The sequence below is a fragment of the Pseudophryne corroboree genome, chromosome 9 (genome assembly GCF_028390025.1).
Source record: "Pseudophryne corroboree isolate aPseCor3 chromosome 9, aPseCor3.hap2, whole genome shotgun sequence".
In the NCBI taxonomy this organism is placed as follows: domain Eukaryota; kingdom Metazoa; phylum Chordata; class Amphibia; order Anura; family Myobatrachidae; genus Pseudophryne; species Pseudophryne corroboree.
In genome coordinates this window covers 466,041,758-466,063,346 of record NC_086452.1, presented here as the reverse complement: position 1 = coordinate 466,063,346, position 21,589 = coordinate 466,041,758, and positions in this window count along the sequence as shown.

The window sequence follows — 21,589 nt, the reverse complement described above, 5'->3', positions numbered from 1 at the left end:
AGTCGAAGAGAAAACTATATAACGATATATTATAAATAAGGAAATGGATATTAGTATAAATAAATAAAGACATAAAACGTTGCCTTTCGGTAAGAACGGTAGAACAAAAACATACAACTCCCGGCTGAGACTACTTAGCTGCATATATATATATATATATATATATACTATGAGCCCAACTTCCTATACACAAATATCTTGGCATTGTTATGGCCACCTGCATTCCCAATGCAGATGAAAGACATTCCAACCCAAGAAAACACGTGCCGGGATTGAATGCCGCCTCACCAATGTGCACGTGCCCTTTAGCTGAACATTTGTTGGAGAACAATTTGAGAATCGCTGGATTCATGTAGCAATGTTTCCGGAGTTTCCTTTTTATACTGAAGCAACGATTGTGTGAATTAAAATTAGCAAATTTGCAATCAAACAGAATACATGCAAAGTGAAATGCCTTGATTACACAGAAGCTGAGAAAAATCAGTAATTAAAATAATTTCCAATTTGTTTAAAATTAACAAATGAAAGTGGCCCCATCGCCCGCGCACAGTAAAAGCGCCCATTTCACGGGCTGATCAGTATTCATGAGTATTCACTGAGCAGTAATGTGCTCCGGACTTGCCAAACTCTGCAGAATGCATCAGGAAGTGGGGTTTTGTCTTTATTTTGCTTCTATAAGAATCTGTAAGAAAGGAAAAAGAAATGGTTACCCGTTAAGGGCAAATGCTGTTCGTGCTGTTTATGTTTTTATAAATTTACCAAGACTCGTGTTTTGCCCATGATGAAGCACGCTGGGCATCGTGATCAAACACTCAAATTTACTAAACTGCGCAAATTTTTCCCGGTGTTTTCAAGACCAAGACCGGCTTTTTGGCCCGATGCTGGTTATCATTTTTTTGGGGGGGAAGGGGGAGCCCATGCAATTTTTTCCCTTTCTTTACAAAATTACACAGAGAAGCACTCCACAGATCACACACGGTTTTGCCAGAAGACGTTGCGGAAGAGCTCGTCTATTTTGGTCCAAGTTTGCACTGTGTTTATAAACATGATTCTTAGTAAATCTGTGTGCTGATTTCCTGCCTATGGAAAGTACTGTACTTGTGAGTTGGTTCGATGGTGTATTGATTTCTGTTTGCACCTTCTGCCGTATTTATCAGATAGAATCATGTTTATACACACGTGTTTGGCTTTAGTACAGTTTGAAAAACTGGCTAAACTTGCACAAAAAAATTCAAACTTGAACAAACACGACTCTTAGTAAATTTACCCCCCAGAAACTGCACTATAAGGTGGTGTCATCTACAGTGGTGCACATTTGTGCATTTTCTGATGGGAGGAGCCAGGTGAATTGGGAGCAGTGACAAACTCGGGGTTTGCACACTCGGGCATCAACGTGGGGTTTTACGCTTGATGACATGACTCATGGTACTGTACAACCTGACCCTGTTGAGCATCATTGTACACTGGGGGGGCTGGGGCATGAGGTCATCAATCCCATTGTCATGCCCCTTGCCTCTTGTACTACACATATGGGATGCCCCACAAGGGAGATGCAAAACTAAGAAAGGCATTTGTAAGGATGCAAGGATTACCCACCCCTATTTCTCATTTCAAAATTGTCCACTGCGGACGTGCGTTCTGCACCATCATGTTATGCTGTACTGATGTATGAATGAGTATACCTACAGTACACCGGGAACCCAACTGGATTACAATGTTGGTGCCGGTATCCCGAACGCTGGGATCCCAAATGAGGAACTGCCACCACTCAGGAGAGGTAAGCCGTGGGAGGGGGAGGTTAGGTTTAGGCTGCAGGGGTTGGGTTAGGGTTAGGCTGCGGGGTGGGTGGAAGTGTTAGGGGTAAATTGTTGGGAGGGGGGGTTAGGCTGCGAGGTGGATGGGAGGGTTAGGGGTAGGTTGTTGGAAGGGGGTTAGGGCTAGGCTGTGGGGATGGGAGGATTAGGTTGTTGGGAGGGGGGATAGGGCTAGGTTGCGTGGATTGGAGGGTTAGGGTTAGATACCACTGGGGAAGGTTAGGATTAGGCTGCGGGTGGGGCAGGATTAGGTTTAGGCTGTGGGGAGGAAGGGTTAGGCCACGGGAAGGGGGGTTAGGGTTAGACACCACTGGGGAAGGTTAGGATTAGGCTGTGGGTGGGGCAGGATTAGGTTTAGGCTGTGGGGAGGAAGGGTTAGGTAGTAGGAAGGGGGGTTAGGGTTAGACACCACTGAGGAAGGTTAGGATTAGGCTGCGGGTGGGGCAGGTTTAGGTTTAGGCTGCGGGGAGGAAGGGTTAGGTAGTGGGAAGGGGGGTTAGGGTTAGACACCACTGGGGAAGGTTAGGATTAGGCTGCGGATGGGGCAGGATTAGGTTTAGGCTGCGGGGATGGAAGGGTTAGGTAGTGGAAAGGGAGGTTAGGGTTAGACACCACTGGGGAAGGTTAGGATTAGGCTGCGGGTGGGGCAGGATTAGGTTTAGGCTGCGGGGAGGAAGGGTTAGGCCGCGGGAAGGGGGTTAGGGTTAGACACCACTGGGGAAGGTTAGGATTAGGCTGCGGGTGGGGCAGGATTAGGTTTAGGCTGCGGGGAGGAAGGGTTAGGGATGGTAGGGATTAGGGTTAGGTACCTCACTGTTTAAGTTTCAGGATTCCCAGCTCCAGTGATGCTGCAGTCGGTATTTTCACTGCCGGCATCCCAGCCGCCGGTATGTCATATGTTATACCAGAGGGGAGAGATGTATCTTGAGACAGTTAGCTATATAGAGAAGTATATAAATACTGACGCATTTGCGTATGCATGCTCAGGGTGCAAATGCATCAATGCAAATGAGGCCCACTGTATGGAAGGCAGTACATATACAGGAATAATGCAGAACCGGACATAACAACAGCTGTATTCATTTCCTCTGTCTATATTTTATTATTGGTAGAAAAAAAGAAAGAAGAAAAAGGCCACGTTATATGAAGTATTAAACTTCATCTGCAACTCCCAAAACCATTCATTCAAGGCTTGAAAACTCTCACATATTTATTGGGTAACGTTATCCACTCTGCAGCCGATACTTCAGCCATTATGTTCTATTATCATAAGTGATGCTTCTCCGCTCATCGTTTCTCTTCCAGCATTCCTTCTGAAAGGTCTCGCTCATTTTCTGTAGAGACAGAGAATTTATTCCAAGCAATGGGATCAATTCATGTTTAACAACTGGAAAGATATCTGTGTCTGGCACAGGGAAGGCTTGAGTGTGCCTCCCATTACCCAGCTCCTCCACTTCATTGGCTGCCTCCCAGAGTCTGTGGCGGAACTGGCATTTACACTAATCTCTGATGTCCAATCTCATTATTTTCACTTTAGCGTACAACAGTGTTCTACAAAGCCCACACCGGCAAAATGATCAGCCGTTTGCTAGCTGGTGATATTCTGCAGAAGTCCCAGTTACTTCCCGCATTATCTTTCCCAGACCTTAGCAGATATCAATCGTAAAAAAGAAATGTCTGTGCTGTAACATTATTATTATCTTTTATTTATATGGCGCCAATAGGGATCCGTGGCGCCCATTACAGAGTACATAGACAAATGAGCAAAGCAGGGGAAAAAAAAAGCACTTAAGGTTTGAGACAAGAAAGGGCAAGTACAGGGTATATACAGAAAACCCGGAGTCAGGTACCATCAGAGGGAGTATTGAGAATAAGATGGTGGTCATTCCGAGTTGTTCGCTAGCTGCATTCGTTTGCTGTGCAGCGATGAGGCTAAAAACCGGCACTTCTGCGCATGCGTATGCGGCGCAATGCGCACGCGTGGCGTACTATTACAGCGAACGATGTAGTTTCACACAAGGTCTAGCGACGCTTTTCAGTCGCAATGGCCGCCGCAGAGTGATTGACATGAAGTGGACGTTCCTGGGTGTCATCTGACCGTTTTCAGGGAGTGTGCGGAAAAACGCAGGCGTGGCTGGGAGAACGCAGGGCGTGTTTGTGACGTCAAATCCGGAACTGAACAGTCTGAAGTGATCGCAAGCGCGGAGTAGGTATTGAGCTACTCTGACACTGCACAAAATTATTTTGTAGCCGCTCTGCGATACATTAGTTCGCACTTCTGCTAAGCTAAAATACACTCCCAGAGGGCGGCGGCATAGCATTTGCACGGCTAGCGAGCGAACAACTCGGAATGACCACCATTGTTAGTAAGAGAAGGAAAGGCTGTGAGGGGAGGGGATACAGTCATTAGGACAACACCACTTAGGTTGACAGTCATTAGGTCGACCACTATTGTCGACATGCATTAGGTCTATAGGGTCACTAGATCGACATGGTCATTAGGTCGAAAAGTCAAAAGGTCGACATGAATTTTTCAAATAATATTAACTTTTTGGACTTTTTCATACTTTACGATCTGCGTGGACTACGATCAGGCCTGTTTCTAGCCAATTTGGCTCCCAGTGCGAGATTTAAAAATGTGCCCCCCCCCCCCCCATTACATAAAAAAATGTGCCCCCCCCAGATTAAAAAAAAAACCTTGCGCGCGCACCCGGCAAGGGAGCGTGGCCTCATCTAAATGGGTGTGGCCTCATCTAAATGGGTGTGGCCTCATCTGAAAAGACTACCTCACAATCCAGTTTTTGACCCTGCTCCAACAGATCACAACCACCACAGGAAAAAAAATTCTACCATATTAAGCCCCACACAGTAATGCCCCCTGCACCATATTATGCCACACACCACAATGCCCTTGATACATTAAATCCCACACTACGGCAGGCAAGAGTCCCCATTTCACACATTACGGCAGATGTCCCCATTTTACACATTGAGAGAGAGAGAGAGAGAGAGAGAATACTTACAGAGGCGATTACCGCTCTTCGGCCCGCCTCACCAGTCGCTCCTCACGCCGGCCTTTCCCTCTTCCTAACTTGGATCCCCCTCTGTACTCCGCTCGGGGGGGGGGGAGTTTTGCGGAGTGACGGGGTTGCGTCGTGATGTAACGTCATTCCATGAAACTCCGCCCCCGAGCAGGTTACTCGGGGAGAAATAGGAGGGGGAAGCAGGGAGCCACAGTTAGTGCTGCGGCAGGTGCCCAGTGCGGTTGCACTGCTCGCCTGCCCCAAGAAACGGCCCTGACTACGATTGGGAATAGTAACCTGTGCCAAGCGCAGCGAGGCACCCTACCCGAAGCACGGCGAGCCAATGCGAGGGGACACAGTGCATTAATTGGGGTTCCCCGTCACTTTACAAAGAAAATGACACCACAAAAAGTAAAAAACTCATGTCAACCTTTTGACCTGTTGACCTAGTACATATCGCCCTAATGTCCATGTCAACCTAGTGACCCTGTTGACCTAATGCATGTCGACCAATAGTGGTCGCCCTAATGACTGTTGACCTAAGTTGTGTCGACCCAACGACCCATACACGAGGGGAAAAGGTCCTGCTCTTGTGAGCTTACAATCTAAAAGTATTAAAAGTAATCAGGGACGGCTCTAGGCATGATCGAACGGGGCGCCGGGCTACTGAGGGCGTGCGGCCATTTCAAATGTGGTGCCAGCCGTCAGCCAATCAGATCTTGCGGACCGGCAGCGGCATCTCCTGATTGGCTGCCAGTTCGTAAGCTTTCATTGGCTCACGAGCTGGCGCCATATTGCAAATGGCCGCCGGAGACCGGACACTGTGAGGGGTAGGAGAAGCCTACACTGCACTGCGCTGCACTCCCCCCCTCAGACCAACCCAGCAGCCCAGCCCTGTCCAGCAGCGCAGAAGCAGCAGTAATGGCCGAGGCTGGCGTGGTCGTGAGCACTACTGTGGAGATTGTGTAACTGGCACTATACTGGGGGCATTATGTGTATCTGGCACCACTGGGGGCATTATCTGTAACTGGCACTATACTGGGGGCATTATGTGTAACTGGCACTATACTGGGGGCATTATGTGTATCTGGCACCACTGGGGGCATTATGTGTAACTGGCACTATGGGTGGCATTATGTGTAACTGGCACTATACTGGGGGCATTATGTGTATCTGGCACCACTGGAGGCATTATGTGTAACTGGCACTATGGGTGGCATTATGTGTAACTGGCACTACTGGGCCATTGTGTAGGGGGCATTACTGAGGGTTGGGGAGCTTAAAAAATTCACGCTCAGGGTGCTAGTAGGGCTGGAGCCAGTCCTGAAAGTAATACAAGTTACATGAACACTCATCTGATCTAGGGAACCTGGGTGGCGCAGTACCATCCGAAGGTCACGATGGTGATCCGTTGCTGCGTCTTCGGATGTAGGCATTAGATCTGAGAGGCCAGCATTGAGTGTCTCTAAACACAAGACACCTCCTGCGGCATTAGCATATTTTTGCACGGCGGCTGCATCCAAAGACGCAGCTTCAGTTCCATTTGCGTCCAACTCTAAATCAGGCCAAATAATGCAACTCTCAAGATTTCATTCTCTACAAAGATGGAATTCACACAATCATGGACTCATATAATAATGCAAAAAGTCTAACAGTTCCCCTGTGAATAGTGCAGACATGTAATATGCGTCGGCAATGGAGGACTGTAATTATATCAATGCAGTGAAATAATGGAATATGCTGCATAATATGGTAATAGTATATGATGTAATACATTTACTTTGCAGCTTCGCCGCTGAAGTCCTATCTGGAATTAAGGCACAGTAAGCCCTATTCGGGAAGAGATCTTATTTTCTCTCAGCAATTTACTCTTGAGCTCCTTCCTATGATTCACAGAGCTCATCTGCATATCTCATTTGGGTCATTAGCTAGAATTAGCAAACTTTCTGAAAAGAAACAATTTTGCTTTGTCTTTCATTTGGGTATGTGAAATATTGATCTGTTTAATCAGCTCATTTGCATAGACAAATTAGATCCTATTGTCCAAAACAATTTGTCAGTTACCCTTAATTACACAAAGTAATTTCTGCCTGTAGTGTTTGTTTGCGCGCTGCAACTAAGACGCCAGGGCTCCTAGGATGGTGCGGATATATTTTTTACTTCTTATTTGCATAATAATAAATTCTTTTTTTACAACAAATAGAAAGCAGATCTTTATCCGACTTTCTATATCCTCATCTTACAAATATAATAATAATAATACCACCGCATAATGACATTGATCATAAAGTGGCCAATATTACCGATGGGCATACTTGCCGAAATTCTGGCTGTTCCCTACAGGTCGGCACGACGGGGGATGTGGCACAGCACGAGTCGGCATGGCATATGGCAATGACGCTTTTATAGGGGCGGAACAGGGATCAAGTCGCCCGTTTGTGTCATCATAGCCCTGTCCTCTCCATGCATAGTTGGGCAGGGGTGGGGCCATGAAGACGCAATTCTGTGTTTATTGCATCATAGGACCTCCAGACTGTCCACTTTGGACAGCGGCGTTGGTGGGTTGCAAGGGGAGATGCGGGGGAGGGATGGCTCCCAGCAGTTCCAGAAGAGTGGGCAAGTATGCTGAAGAGTGGATTTGCAGTGAATCTCTACATGAATTAAGTCTTATTGTCACGATCCGGGTATCTGGACGCCATTACTTACCCTTCAGATGCCTCCTAAGGCTGGCTCAGCGTTCCAGGACCGGATCCCGCTGTTCCTGAGTTTCCACATGCAGAATGTCAGAGTGGTGTTTTCATCAGCCGCGGCCTCCGCTGTGCCCGCGTGGTTAAATGTGCGCTTGTCAGTCTGGCGTCTCCTGTCTCCTGTGGCCGGCGTCGCCATTACTGTTTCAATTCTCACATGGATTACAAACCAAACTTCCCTCCAAGTGTCTGCATGGGCGCAGCCATCTTGGATTTTGTCATCTGAGCATTTCCACCAATCTGCTGTCTGTATTGTTGATTTGCATAATTGCCTAGCCAACCCCTTCCTTGCTGCAGGTATAAGTAAGCTGTGCCTGAGCAAGGAAGGCGTCAGTGCTTTGGTTGTCTAACCTAGTTCCAGTTTGTCTCTCTCCTGTGGTTGTCTTCCAGGTTCCAGCTCCTGTCTCCAGACTTCTGCTATAGAGACCCGCACCAGCATTCCATCTGCGGTGTAGCCTGACTCTCCGATCCATTCTGGACTCACCTGTTTCCAGCTACAACAATCACCTGCTTCCAGCCCAGCTTCCAGCAGTGTACAGCTTCTCTTAAAGGGCCGGTGTCCTTTCTGCAATTTACCACTCTCCACCGGTATTATTATTTCACCGCTCTCAAACAATCACCTGCTTCCAGCCCAGCTTCCAGCAGTGTACAGCTTCTCTTAAAGGGCCGGTGTCCTTTTCTGCAGTTTACCACTCTCCACCGGTATTATTATTTCACCGCTCTCAAACTCCAAACTTCATTATTATTTCATCGCTCTCAAGTTCGTTTATTATTTAACTGGTTCCAGCCAGTATCCACTCCGTACCAACAACAGTCTGGTTCCAGCCAGTATCCACAGCAGCCGTTCTACCTTCAGCAGCCCAGCCTTTCCTGGAACATCAGCTGGTACGATCCTGGGTTCTCTCCATTGCTACAGTCAGGCCTGGTAAGGACTTTCCAACTAGAAGATTATAAGAACTGTCTCACACTACCAGTGCCTGTGGCCCTTGCCACCCTGTAGTACCCAGGAATTGTATTTATCCTCTGTTGACTTTTATGTTTCCTTTTACTGCTGCTGTGTTACGGAGTTTGTCATAATAAACATCATTGACTTTTATCCTGGTTGTCGTGGTCACGCCTTCGGGCAGTTATTCTACATGTCTAGGGGTCTGATACAACCTCCCAGGTTCAGTTACATCTCAGCCCCTACAACTGAGGCTGCCTCCCGTCAGCTCAGGCCCTCAGTTGTGACAGTAAGCACTGACCTAATGAATCCAGCCGGAGACCAGGATCAAGCGGCCAGGCCGATGCAAGAACTGGCAGCCCGACTTGAACATCAGGAGGCTGCACAGGGCCACATCATCCGCTGTCTCCAGGATCTCTCTACACGGCTGGATGGGATTCAAACGACCCTCCGTGGACCTGGCACGTCCGGTGCGTCCACTACAGTGACACCAGCTGTAACCCCACCCACCTTACCCATTTCCAGTCCACATCTTCATCTTCCAACGCCAGCAAAATTTGATGGATCTCCAAGGGTTTGCAGGGGATTTCTCAATCAATGTGAAATCCACTTTGAGCTTCTACCTGGCAATTTCTTCAGTGACCGTACCAAAATTGCCTATATCATCTCCCTTCTCAGTGGCTCAGCCCTTGACTGGGCATCACCTTTATGGGAGAAGTCTGATCCCCTGCTATCCTCCTATACTGACTTTGTAGCTACATTCAGGCGCATCTTCGACGAGCCAGGCCGGATAACATCTGCTTCATCTGAGATTCTCCGTTTACGCCAGGGAACACGTACTGTGGGACAGTATCTTATACAGTTTAAAATCCTGGCATCCGAACTGGCATGGAACGACGAGGCCCTGTATGCTGCATTCTGGCATGGCTTATCAGAACGCATCAAGGATGAGTTAGCTACCAGAGACTTGCCCTCTAAGTTGGATGAGCTAATTTCTCTTTGCACGAAGGTTGATCTACGTTTCAGAGAGAGAGCAACCGAGCGAGGAAGATCATCTACTCCTAAATCTTCTGCTCCTCCTCCTCGTCAACCATCTCCATCCAAGGATGAGCCTATGCAAATTAGTCGTTCCCGTCTATCTCCCGCTGAGCGCCGAAGACGTCCCTCTGAGTCTCTCTGTCTCTACTGTGCAGCTCCGTCGCACACTATCAATGCCTGTCCCAAACGTCCGGGAAACTCCAGATCCTAGCTCGCCAAGGAGAGGGCCGGCTAGGAGTAATGATCTCCTCTCCATCTCCTCATGACTGTAACCTCCCAGTGTCGCTCCAAATTGCTCAACGTTACAGGAACGTCATTGCCCTCCTTGATTCCGGAGCAGCTGGGAATTTCATAACCGAAGCTTATGTTAAACGGTGGTCCCTACCCACCGAGAGACTGTCCTCGTCCATCTCTTTGACTGCCGTGGATGGCAGCAAGATTTTTGACGCAGTCATTTCCTTAAGGACTCTTCCAGTTCGTCTGAGAGTGGGAGTTCTTCATTCTGAGTATATTTCTTTTTTAGTGATTCCAAGAGCCACACATCCAGTGGTTTTAGGCCTTCCATGGCTCCGTCTCCACAACCCATCAATTGACTGGACGACTACGCAAATACTGGCATGGGGTCCCTCCTGTGCTGAGACTTGTTTAGCCAAAGTTCTTCCTGTTTGTTCTTCCTTCCCCAGGTCATCTGATGTTCCGCCTCCTCCATATCAAGACTTCACGGACGTGTTCAGTAAAGCCTCTGCTGATATCCTTCCTCCTCATAGAGAATGGGACTGCCCAATCGACCTCATTCCAGGGAAGGTTCCACCGCGAGGCCGAACTTATCTGCCTGAGACACACTCCATGGAAGAGTACATCAAAGAGAAACTGGCGAAGGGTTTCATCCGACCATCTTCTTCTCCAGCCGGCGCAGGCTTCTTCTTCGTTAAGAAGAAGGACGGTGGTCTGCGTCCGTGCATCGACTACAGAGGTCTGAACGACATTACCGTCAAGAACCGATACCCTTTACCCCTGATTACCGAGCTCTTTGATAGAGTTAGTGGTGCAACTATTTTCACAAAGCTGGACTTGAGGGGTGCCTACAATCTCATCCGAATCCGTGAGGGTGACGAGTGGAAGACCGCCTTTAACACCCGTGACGGACATTATGAGTACCTCGTCATGCCCTTCGGATTGAGCAACGCTCCAGCAGTCTTCCAGCACTTCGTGAATGAGATTTTCAGGGACATCTTGTACCGCCATGTCGTGGTTTATCTAGACGACATCCTCATCTTTGCTAATAATCTCGAAGATCATCGTTTCTGGGTAAAAGAGGTTCTTTCCCGTCTCCGTGTCAATCACCTCTATTGTAAATTGGAGAAGTGTGTGTTTGAAGTTAAAACCATTCCGTTTCTAGGTTACATTGTGTCCGGTTCCGGACTAGAGATGGATCCTGAGAAACTCCAAGCAATCCAGAATTGGCCTATACCCTTAAGCCTCAAAGGGGTCCAGAGGTTCTTAGGGTTCGCCAATTATTATAGAAAATTTATACGAGACTTTTCCACCATTGTGGCGCCTATCACTGCATTAACCAAGAAAGGTGCTAATCCGTCCAAGTGGTCCGAGGAAGCTACACAGGCCTTTCACCTTCTGAAGCAACGGTTCATCTCTGCACCAGTTCTGAAACAGCCCGACACCGACTCTCCTTTTATCTTAGAGGTAGATGCCTCCTCCGTTGGAGTAGGAGCAGTGTTATCCCAGAGGGCCAAAGATGGACATCTACATCCTTGCAGTTTCTTCTCCCGGAAGTTCTCCCCAGCTGAGCGCAACTATGCCATTGGCGATCAGGAGTTGCTAGCCATCAAGCTCGCTCTGGAGGAGTGGAGATACCTGTTGGAGGGAGCTTCCCACTCAATCACCATACTTACCGACCACAAAAATCTTTTATATCTCAAAGGCGCACAATGTCTGAATCCTCGTCAGGCCATATGGGCACTTTTCTTCTCTAGGTTTGACTTTAAACTCCAGTTCTGTCCGGGTTCTCAGAATCGTAAGGCCGATGCCCTTTCCCGCTCTTGGGAGCAAGAAAATGAGTCCGAGTCTGCAGACAAGCATCCTATTATTAATCCGTTGGCATTCTCCACGGTAGGGATGGACTCTACGCCTCCACCAGGGAAAAGTTTTGTTAAGCCAGTTCTAAGGAAGAAGCTCATGCATTGGGCCCATGCTTCCCGTTTTGCTGGACATACAGGCATTCAGAAAACCCTTGAATTTATTTCTAGGTCCTACTGGTGGCCAACTCTGAAGAAGGACGTTATGGAATTTATTGCCTCCTGCCCAAAGTGTGCCCAACACAAAGTCTCCCGCCAGTCGCCTGCGGGGCAACTGGTTCCATTATCTGTTCCCCGTCGACCTTGGACCCATTTGTCGATGGACTTTGTTTCCGATCTACCTATCTGCAACAAGTTTAATACCATCTGGGTGGTAGTTGACCGGTTCACCAAGATGGCACATTTCATCCCTTTCACCGGTCTTCCGTCAGCTTCCAAGTTGGCTCAAGTGTTTATACAAGAGATCTTCCGACTTCACGGTCTTCCTGAAGAGATCATCTCGGATTGTGGAGTACAATTTGTAGCCAAATTTTGGCGAAGTTTGTGTCAAGCCCTCCAAGTCAAGTTAAAGTTTTCCACGGCTTACCATCCTCAGACCAATGGTCAAACCGAGAGGGTGAATCAGGACTTGGAGGCCTTCCTCCGTATATATGTGTCTTCCTCTCAAGATGACTGGGTTCAACTCCTTCCTTGGGCCGAGTTCAGCCACAACAATCAATACCATTCCTCATCTTCTTCTACACCATTCTTCATTAATTATGGATTCCACCCTAAAGTCCCAGAATTCCAACCGCTTCCTGCAACTTCTGTTCCAGCAGTGGATGTCACCTTGCGTCAGTTTTCAAATAACTGGAGGAACGTCCGCGCAGCCCTGCTTAAAGCCTCATTCAGGTATAAGAAGTTTGCCGATAGGAAGCGTAGAGCGGTTCCTGCTCTCAAGGTGGGTGATCGTGTGTGGCTGTCCACGAAGAATTTGAGGTTGAGAGTTCCCAGCATGAAATTTGCACCTCGCTACATCGGACCCTTCAAGATTGAACAAGTCATCAATCCTGTTGCCTACAGGTTACAGTTACCATCCTTCTTGAAAATACCCAGGACATTTCATGTTTCTTTGTTGAAACCGCTGATCCTGAATCGGTTTCATTCCGCACTTCCTCCAGCTCCCAAAGTTCAGACTCAACGGGGAGTCGAGTACGAGGTGGCCAAGATTTTGGACTCACGTTTCCGTTACGGTCAGTTACAATACCTCATTGACTGGAAGGGCTATGGTCCTGAAGAACGCTCTTGGACCAATGCCTCAGACGTCCATGCTCCTGCCTTGGTCCGAAATTTCCACGCAAAGTTTCCTTTAAAGCCTAAGAAGTGTCCTGGGGCCACTCCTAAAGGGGGGGGGGGGTGCTGTCACGATCCGGGTATCTGGACTCCATTACTTACCCTTCAGATGCCTCCTAAGGCTGGCTCAGCGTTCCAGGACCGGATCCCGCTGTTCCTGAGTTTCCACATGCAGAATGTCAGAGTGGTGTTTTCATCAGCCGCGGCCTCCGCTGTGCCCGCGTGGTTAAATGTGCGCTTGTCAGTCTGGCGTCTCCTGTCTCCTGTGGCCGGCGTCGCCATTACTGTTTCAATTCTCACATGGATTACAAACCAAACTTCCCTCCAAGTGTCTGCATGGGCGCAGCCATCTTGGATTTTGTCATCTGAGCATTTCCACCAATCTGCTGTCTGTATTGTTGATTTGCATAATTGCCTAGCCAACCCCTTCCTTGCTGCAGGTATAAGTAAGCTGTGCCTGAGCAAGGAAGGCGTCAGTGCTTTGGTTGTCTAACCTAGTTCCAGTTTGTCTCTCTCCTGTGGTTGTCTTCCAGGTTCCAGCTCCTGTCTCCAGACTTCTGCTATAGAGACCCGCACCAGCATTCCATCTGCGGTGTAGCCTGACTCTCCGATCCATTCTGGACTCACCTGTTTCCAGCTACAACAATCACCTGCTTCCAGCCCAGCTTCCAGCAGTGTACAGCTTCTCTTAAAGGGCCGGTGTCCTTTCTGCAATTTACCACTCTCCACCGGTATTATTATTTCACCGCTCTCAAACAATCACCTGCTTCCAGCCCAGCTTCCAGCAGTGTACAGCTTCTCTTAAAGGGCCGGTGTCCTTTTCTGCAGTTTACCACTCTCCACCGGTATTATTATTTCACCGCTCTCAAACTCCAAACTTCATTATTATTTCATCGCTCTCAAGTTCGTTTATTATTTAACTGGTTCCAGCCAGTATCCACTCCGTACCAACAACAGTCTGGTTCCAGCCAGTATCCACAGCAGCCGTTCTACCTTCAGCAGCCCAGCCTTTCCTGGAACATCAGCTGGTACGATCCTGGGTTCTCTCCATTGCTACAGTCAGGCCTGGTAAGGACTTTCCAACTAGAAGATTATAAGAACTGTCTCACACTACCAGTGCCTGTGGCCCTTGCCACCCTGTAGTACCCAGGAATTGTATTTATCCTCTGTTGACTTTTATGTTTCCTTTTACTGCTGCTGTGTTACGGAGTTTGTCATAATAAACATCATTGACTTTTATCCTGGTTGTCGTGGTCACGCCTTCGGGCAGTTATTCTACATGTCTAGGGGTCTGATACAACCTCCCAGGTTCAGTTACATCTCAGCCCCTACAACTGAGGCTGCCTCCCGTCAGCTCAGGCCCTCAGTTGTGATACTTATGGAAGAACCACTGCAGATACAGATGTGTCCTCATACATCTAGCCTGGTGTGAGTGAGCTGCCAGGTCCCACGCAACTCTGCAATGCGGCTCGGATGCAAGAGAAGACTGTGCTGATTATTGTTATATATGGCACTTGCATATTGTGCATACCTCTCAACTTTGTAGAGGTCCTATTCGGGACCCTTCGGGTGCAGAAAGCGCCCACACTCCCGGAAGGGGGCAGAGCCTCAGAAAAAGGGGTTATGCATAAAAGAAAAGGGACCCCCCCCAATTGAGTCATTTTGGGGGGGGGTGCCAAGCACTCTCCGAGTTTGTGGGCTGCCCCCAACACTGTGAATAGATGCCGTGCATCAGCTCTGGCAGCCCATGCACACGATTTCTGTCCAGCACATGCACCGACACCCATCTTGTTCTGAAATTGTTTTGCATGCAAAATATGCCATGATAATAGGCTTCAATGGAATGTTAAAAAAAACTCAGTTGCAACTCTGCGCACAATGACATGATCAAATCCTTACTGTATGTAGCCTAGGGTAGTTGGGTCCTTTCCTCTTCCATCCTGACACACACAGGGGTGGATTGAGATAAAAAAAAAAAACAGCCCGGGAAATTTCTGGATGCAGTCCCAGTGGGGGGAGGTAGTCTGTTAAGGGGATGGGGTCTTTGGAGGGGAGAGGAATACTCCCTCCTCATAGGACTTGATTCTGGGCCAGGCGCAGTCATGGCCATCCTGCATCTTTTGCTGCAGTTGCTTCTGCGACTTTGGTGTACATCCGTGCTTCTGAAAGTGCGAGGACTGAGAGTGATGGATGCCCCCTGTCAGTGTCCATAGATGCTGTAACACTGCTTGGTGCCTCTTTAGATGACACCATTGGTCGCACATTGAAATATGTGCCTGCTATGTGCAGATCATGCTAGCTATACGTAAACAGATGGTTCCCCGTGCTAGGTGCTACAATGCAGGGCCAGATTAAACCTTGTGGGGGCCCAGGCACTTAGGACAGGGGGGCCTGGCGGAAAGGGTGTATATTAGATTGTGCATACCTCCCAACATCACTTATTTCAGGAGGGACAAGATGCTCTCTACCTGGACTTCCCTCTTATTATATGATTGGCGTCACCTGTGTTGATGAACTATTTCATTGATAAGAAAGGTGTTTCAACACAGGTGATTGCAATCATAAATTAAGAGGGAAGTCCAGGTAGAGAGCATTTTGGGGCATATTCATCATGAAAAAATTGTGCAGTGAGAATTTTTAGTTTTCAATTCTCAGTGTATTCTCTTCCATCAGAAAATTATCACTTTCGAAAAACTGGTCTTTTTGAGAAGACAGTTTTTCAAAAAAATTCTAATTTTCCCCTCTGGTTGCATCATATTGCCAGGGCTGCAGGAAGGGTCACTGCAGCAGCGGCACCAACCCTCCCTTCCCCCGGCGACCTACCACCCCCGGCCAGCACCTTATTCATGTGTCCCCAGTCCTCCTCCTGCCCCCAGCTGGCACCTTGTGTCCGCGCAACAACCCCCTGCACCTTATTCATGTGTCCACGGTCCCCCTCCCGCACCCGGTCAGCATTTTGTATCTGTGCCGCAACCCCCGCACCTTATGTGTCAGTGGGCATCGCTGCTGGGGCTGCTGGAAGGACGAGGCTCTGTGCATGTGAGAGGGTGGAAGGGCTACATCTGCCCCTCCTACCCTCCCCCTGCTGCCAACACCTTATTACTGGGGGTGCCTGGCTGCAGAGATCGCTCTGCAGCCGTGGCCTCCCACTTCCACCCACCCACACATCTGCAAAAGCTGCCATGTATACGGCAGCTTGTGCAGAGATTCGGAGGCTGTTCACCATCTCAGGATGGCGGACAGTTTCTCAGTAAAATTCTGAAAATAAAGCATTTTTGGAGTTTGATGAATGTCAAAATTTCTACATCCCCTGGAATGGGTCTTGTTGGGAGATATGAATTGTGTACTGAATATTAAATATAAACCTACAGATGTGTTCTTTTATAGGTTTGGTTGTGCTGAAGCTGTAGCATGTATGCCGTGAAAAAGGGGCCCACCAGTGGGCCCAAGTGTGGCATTCGCAGCCACAATCCTATAAGATTGCAGGGTGTGACTATTGCCACAGTACTGTATTAGGCACATGCACTGAAATTTGCATGCTCTAACACGCTGCAAGCAACAATGTAAGATTTGAACTAATAGTTTAATAATGCCTTGGTACTGTTTATAGCTCCACCTAATTGAAAGACAATTATTTCATAAAGTTTTCCTGTAGTGCAACAAAAACAACTTAAACAACCTTAAAATACACATAGAAAAGTAAAATCAATAATTTATCTTTCAAAAATACCATAGCAGCAGCCTCTGTGTTACTGACACACTGGGAAAGGACTCAGGAGGACTCTCTGTGTGTCTCTCTCTCTAGACCCAAATGCTCTCATTAGATAACAGGTTACACAGGACCCAGACACCCAGGCAGGGAGGAGGAGAAGCTGGGATCCTTGGGCCACTTGCAGCTCTCTCCCCCCTCCTATCTCTCCTCTGGTCAGAAAGCTCTGTCGGTAGCTCATGGAACCTGATACTCCTGTGTCTCTGCCTGCACTGCATACTGTCCTACTTGCATTCTGGCAGCCTGGTTCTGCTGCTGCACAAGAGAGAGAGAGCTAGTGATGTCAGTGTGCTCTGACCAGGTGGCCCACTGACAGAGGGGGGGCTCAGGGTACAGTATTATATATTGTAGTGCTGAATAATATATAGAAAAATTGTAGTTCTCTAAAGTACTCACACTTTCTAAATGAATCTGAATCCTGAAATTGATCTGAATTTATTGATCTACAAATTCAGCCAGAGTATGAATCCATATATGGTGGGGACATAGAAAGAAAATAAAACACATCTAGTGCATTATCCTTAGGGTATTTATTAATATACACAATGATCAAAAACAGTCACATATACTGAAGGCCTATATGTGTGTCAGTCTATAGATGAAGAAAACTTCATGTAACTGCCAAGCAGTAATATAGAAGAACAATGTTGGGACTGTGTAGACCTTATAGAAGAGTCATTACACTGCTGTATATACAGACCCTAAATGACATGCCCCCATCATTAGGGGATAGTTATTTGTAGAGATGTGCGGGTTCAGATTTAATCGGTTCTTAATGCCAGAATTAACGCAAGTTCGGATTTATCCTGATTTTTCTTATTGGCTGACCAAAACACGTGACATCCAAGTAATAAGCCAATAAGATACCATTTTGAGATCCAGTTAAATCTGAGTAAATCCGAACCCGCTCATCTCTAGTTATTTGGGACAGTGCTGGCACCTACAGCGGACCCATGCCTGGATCATGATGGGTCCTGATTGATTTTTTCACACCTAAAAACACTATTTTTGTGGAAATAGCTCCCAGCCTAATGCAAATCGGGGTGAATGTCCTGATCACAGGATGGCGGGATAGTCCCCTAAAATTGGGACAATGGTGACATATGAATTATGATACAATTAGCTCATCAAAAGAGGCAGTAGCCTGTAAAGTTTCAAGCATGCCCTGAAAACACGCATCCAATGGGAAGTTATCACACTCCCTGAGTTCCTTGGGTATTGCCTGGTTTAGCAGACAGTCCCTTATCTCCCGCTTTCCCTTACTTACAAGCTCTTCATGTTCAGCAATCACACTACATCATCCAACTTGCGTTATCTCCTCCACCAACACCTGCGCTCAGTGCACTTTATTTCTGCTCAAATGCAATAAAACTGTGTGAATGTTACAAATATTATGTAACACCCAGTACATCATGGTTCTCACACATGAGCGGTCCACTGTACAGAGCTAGCCCTTCTGCCATATATCACAATTCCCTCATCCCCCTTGGACTGTAATAATTCCAGCGAGCAGGGACCACTTCCTTTCTGTTTTATTGTCTGATGATGTATTATTAATGATGATGTGTTCAATTTGTTCTCCCTGACTGTACAATGTCTCAGAATTTGTTGGTGCTATATAACATAAAGGATGAAAGTAGTGTTACAATAGTGACTATAAAACATTGTACTTGGGGGTCATTCCGAGTTGATCACTCGCTAGCTAGTGTTAGCAGCCGTGCAAACGCTATGCCGCCGCACACTGGGGAGTGTATTTTAGCTTAGCAGAAGTGCGAACGCATGTGCAGCCGAGCTTTACAAAAACAGTTTGTGCAGTTTCAGAGTAGCTCTGAACCTACTCAGCGTTTGCGATCACTTCAGCCTATTCGTGTCCGGATTTGATGTTATATCACCCGCCCAGCGAACGCCCAGCCACGCCTGCAATTTTTCAGACACGCCTGCATTTTTGCAAACCCTCCCTGAAAACGGTCAGTTGACATCCAGAAACGCCCCCTTCCTGTCAATTTTCCTGCGGCCGCCAGTGCGAAGGAAAACTTTGCTAGAACCTGAGCACAACCACAAAGAGCTTTGTACCCGTACATCGTGCGTGCGCATTGTGGGGCATACGCTGCGAAAAACAGAAGCGAACGATCAACTCGGAATGACCCCCTTATTCCTTAATTCCACATCTACCAATTAGCCCTTTGCTTTTATCCGAACGATGTAAGCACGTGTCTGATTGGCTCTTATGATTTAGTGAGAAGTTACTGGGGCAGATGTTTTAAGCCTTGGAGAGAGATAAAGTGGAGAGAGATAAAGTACCAGCCAATTAGCCCCTAACTGTCATTTTTCAAACATAGCCGGTAACATGGCAGTTGGGAGCTGTTTGGTTAACTAGTTGGATGAGTCTATATTTGTCCATAAAAGTGTTTAATTCTATGACAATTTCTTCCCGGCTTTTCATTTGGCTCCTAAACATAAGTGTTTAATCTTTAATATTAGCACATTCTTTGTGTATAATTTTGGATTGCATTTGTTTTTTTAAATTATCCCAGCAACAGTTTCCTTTTTATATATTTTTATGGTAAGAATTGTGTGCAAGTTGCATTATATCTGCATAGAACAAAAGTCCAAATATTTAACACAATGGCAAAGTTCACAATTTCTGCTGCAAATTACAGACTCATTCTGTTTGTTTTTGAAGAGCGGGAGACCTTACAGTATTACTCAGACAAACCACCCACTGAGGTAATTAATCAGGTATTCTGAAACTGCATCTGTAAAAGATGTTTAGGAGAGAGAGAGAGACGAATCATTCAGCGCTTCTTTCCTTCCGTGGGAGGCTGGGGCTGGACAATTTTGTTGACAAGTCTTTTAATAAAATGGCTCCACTTGAATATAAAAGAGTGGAATAGCTTATTCTCATGCCGTATAAGGAAACGTTATCTGTATTTGCCTTGTCTTTGGCAGCCTGAAGTACAGTACATGTGTAATGTGTTTCAGCACCACGGAGAGCGGCATAGCTTCTGGTTAGAGATGTGCGGCGGGCACTTTTTGTGTTTTGTGTTTTGGTTTTGGTTCTGGTTCCGTGCTCGTGTTTTGGATATGGATTGGTTTTGCCAAAACCACCCTTTCGTGTTTTGGTTTTGGATCTGGAGGATTTTTGAAAAAACATAAAAACAGCTAAAATCACATAATTTTGGGGGAAATTTTGATCCTACGGTTTTATAAACCTCAATAACATTCATTTCCACTCATTTCCAGTCTATTCTGAACACCTAGTTGCAACGAGGTGGCTGTATGACTAAGCTAAGCGACACAAGTGTGTGGCACAGACACCTGGCCCATCTAGGAGTGGCATTGCAGTGGCAGACAGGATGGCAGATTTAAAAAATAGTCCCCAAACAGCACATGATGCAAAAAAGATAAAGAGGTGCAATGAGGTAGCTGGATGGATGGCTAAGCTAAGCGACACAAGTGTGCGGCACAAACACCTGGCCCATCTAGGAGTGGCACTGCAGTGGCAGACAGGATGGCACTTAAAAAAAACTAGACGCCAAACAGCACATGATGCAAAGAAGTAAAAGAGGTGCAATGCGGTAGCTGTGTGACTAAGCTAAGCGATAGAAGTGTGCGGCACAAACACCTGGCCCATCTAGGGTTGGCACTGCAGTCCCACTGAACTAATGGTGGATACCGGACGCACGTCTAACACCAACATAGCTGTCAAGGCCTCAGTTATCCACTTTGCAACAGGATGACTGCTGTCATATTTAATCTTCCTTGCAAAGGACTGTTGGACAGTGATTTGCTTAGTTAAAGTAGTACAAGTGGTCTTCCGACTTCCCCTCTGGGATGACGATCGACTCTCAGCAGCAACAACAGCAGCGGCAGCAGCAGCAGCAGTAGGAGGAAGATATTCTTTATCTTTCCCTATTTTATCCTCCAATTTTTTGTTCTCCATTATTTTTCTGGAGTTATATAACAAAATGCAGCAAAGGAGAGCGTACCCCTACACCACACAGGGCAAACCCTGTAAAAATTATTTGGATTAAATATTAATAACCCCTTTACTTGGAGTAAATAATATACAGCACAGGAAAGCACCACTGAACTTATATGGCAGCACCACTGGTCTGGACTTATATGGCAGTACCACTGGACTGGATTTATTTGCCAGTACCACTGGAGTTATATGGCAGTACCACTGGACACAGAGCTGGATTAAGGCTTCGGGGGGGGCCTGGGGTACTTCAGACAGGGGGCCCTAAGGTATAAAATGAAAATTATATATATATATATAGGCAGAGATACCTCCCAAAATTCGAAACCCATGAAGAGGAACACCTGTGCGAAAGGGGGCGCGGTCTATGGAAAAGGGGGGCATGGTTTAGCAGGAGAGCCCGCGATCCTGAGCCACGTCTCTGTTTTCGTCACTGAGGGGGCATGCCCAGCGCTCTGTGAGCTGCAGGCATGCCCTCTCTCCCACTGATTTCACTGAATAGACGCTGTGCGCATGCACACAGTGTCTATTTTCCGCAGAGCAGTGACTACAGGAGCCTCCCAATTGCCCCCCCCCCCACCCCTCCCCACTGCGGGACACTGGGTGGGACAGTCCCCAAAAAAGTGACTGTCCCACGAAAATCGGGACAGCTGGGAGGTATGCAAGGGCGCTGAGGGGGAGTTACAGGGAGGGTGAGGGCAGGGACGTTGAGGGGGAGAAACAGGGAGGGTGAGGGCAGGGACGCTTAGGGTGAGGGCAGGGACTCTGAGGGGGAGTTACAGGGAGGGTGAGGGCAGGGACTCTGAGGGGGGCGTTACACGGAGGGTGAGGGCAGGGACTCTGAGGAG